A 2,609-nucleotide genomic window follows, 5' to 3' on the forward strand; every position below is an offset into this window, starting at 1 on the left:
CAGTTCAGAACCGCACATTATTTGCACCAAGAAACATTTACAAAAATTAACCACCTAAAGCAATTAATAACCATCTAACGATGAGCATTCCTCCATCTGACGTGCACTCCTGCACCTGATGACATGTGTTGGTGAAAACCTGGCATTCCCTGTTGCAGTTAATAGACTCCTGCCCCCTCTTACCACTGCAGGTCGATGCAGGTGTGTAGCAGCAAGTATAAGACACAAAAGGCATAAAGATCACAAGGGAAGAAGTGAAATGGAATTTATTTGCAGGTGATGTGACTTTGTAGAAAACCCAAAGGCATCTACAAATTGCCAGAACCAAGAGGTGAATTTATCAACACATTGGGACACAGTGTCCATGTACAAAAACCATCACATTTCCCACATTTTAGCAACAAACAATTGGAAAAATAAAATTTCAAATACTATTAATAAAAGTATCAAAATGTATTTGTAAAATATACTTATAAAAGTATCAAAAATCAACCAAATACCTAGGAATAAATGTAATGAAAACTATGCAATAATATTGCTTGGAGAAACTGAAAAATACCTAAATAAATGTTGACATACATCATGTGCAGGGATCAGAAACCTCAATATTGTAGGATATCAATTCTCCCCAAAACGATCTATAGATTTAATGCAATCTCAATAAACATCCCAGCAGGTCTTTTTAAAACCTAACATGAGACTGGACGCGGTGGCTCATGCCTATAATCCCAGCACTTTGGGAGGCCGAGGCAGGTGGATCACAAGTTCAGGAGATCGAGACTATCCTGGACAGCATGGTGAAACCCTGTCTCTACTAAAAATACAGAAAACTTAGCAGGGTGTGGTGGCGCGTGCCTGTCATCCCAACTGCCCAGGAGGCTGAGGCAGGAGAATCGCTTGAACCTGGGAGGCAGAGATTGCAGTGAGCCAGGATCGCACCACTGCACTCCAGCCTGGCGATAAAGTGAGACTCTGTCTCAAAATAAATAAATAAATAAATACTTAACATGAAAATTCAGGCCCGGTGTGGTGGCTAATGCCTGTAATCCCAGCACTTTGAGAGGCCAAGGCAGGCAGATCACGAGGTCAGGAGTTCGAGACCAGCCTGGCCAACATAGTGAAACCCCATCTCTACTAAAAATGCAAAAATTTAGCTGGGCGTGGTGGCAGGCGCCTGTAATCCTAGCTACTTGGGAGGCTAGGGCAGGAGAATCACTTGAACTCAGAAGGTGGAGTTTGCAGTAAGCTGAGATCACATCACTGCACTCCAGCCCCAGCGACTGTGTGAGATTCTGTCTCAAAACAAACAAAGAGGGGCGGAGCAAGATGGCCAAATAGGAACAGCTCCAGTCTCCAACTCCCAGCGCGAGTGACACAGAAGACCGATGATTTCTGCATTTTCAACTGAGGTACTGGGGTCATCTCACTAGGGAGTGCCGGACAATCGGTGCTGGTCAGCTGCTGCAGCCTGACCAGCAAGAGCTGAAGCAGGGCGAGGCATCGCCTCACCTGGAAGCACAAGGGGGAAGGGAATCCGTTTTCCTAACCAGGGGAACTGAGACACACAACACCTGGAAAATTGGGTAACTCCCACCCCAATATGGCGCTTTAAGCAAACAGGCACACCAGGAGAATATATCCCACACCTGGCCGGGAGGGTCCCACGCCCAGGGAGCCTCCCTCACTGCTAAACAGCCAGTCTGCGGCGATCTATCCGCAAGGCAGCAGCGAGGCTGGGGAGGGGCACCCGCATTGCTGAGGCTTAAGTAGGTAAACAAAGCCGCTGGGAAGCTCGAACTGGGTGGAGCTCACAGCAGCTCAAGGAAGCCTGCCTGTCTCTGTAGACTCCACCTCTGGGGACAACGCACAGCTGAAGACCAACAGGGAAGCAGCAGGGGGCCGGTGCAGACGCGACGACTCTGTCTGACAGCTTTTGGGGAGCCATGGATCTCCCAACGCGGAGGTTTAGATCTGAGAACGGACAGACTGCCTGTTCAGGGGGTCCCTGACCCCTGAGTAGCCTAGCTGGGAGACATCCCCCACTAGGGGCAGTCTGACACCCCACACCTCACAGGTGGAGTACACCCTGAGAGGAAACTTCCAAAGGAAGAATCAGACAGGTACACTCGCTGTTCAGCAATATTCATCTTCGGCAAACCTCTGCTGCTGATACCCAGGCAAACAGGGTCTGGAGTGGACCTCAAGCAATCTCCAACAGACCAACAGACAGTCATTCTGACTGTCAGAAGGAAAACATCAACAGGAAGGACACCTATACCACAAACCCCATTAGTACGTCACCATCATCAAAGCCAGAGGCAGATAAAACCACAAAGATGGGGAAGAAGAAGGGCAGAAAAGCTGGAAATTCAAAAAATAAGAGCGCATCTCCCCCTGCAAAGGAGCGCAGCCCATGCCAGCAACGGATCAAAGCTGGTCAGAGAATGACTTTGACGAGATGAGAGAGAAGGCTTCAGTCCATCAAACTTCTCAGAGCTAAGAGGAATTACGTACCCAGCGCAAAGAAACTAAAAATCTTGAAAAAAGGTGGAAGAATTGACAGCTAGACTAATTAATGCAGAGAAGATCATAAACGAAATGACAGAGAT

This window comes from Rhinopithecus roxellana, chromosome 19, assembly GCF_007565055.1.
Source record: "Rhinopithecus roxellana isolate Shanxi Qingling chromosome 19, ASM756505v1, whole genome shotgun sequence".
Classification (NCBI taxonomy): Eukaryota; Metazoa; Chordata; class Mammalia; order Primates; family Cercopithecidae; genus Rhinopithecus; species Rhinopithecus roxellana.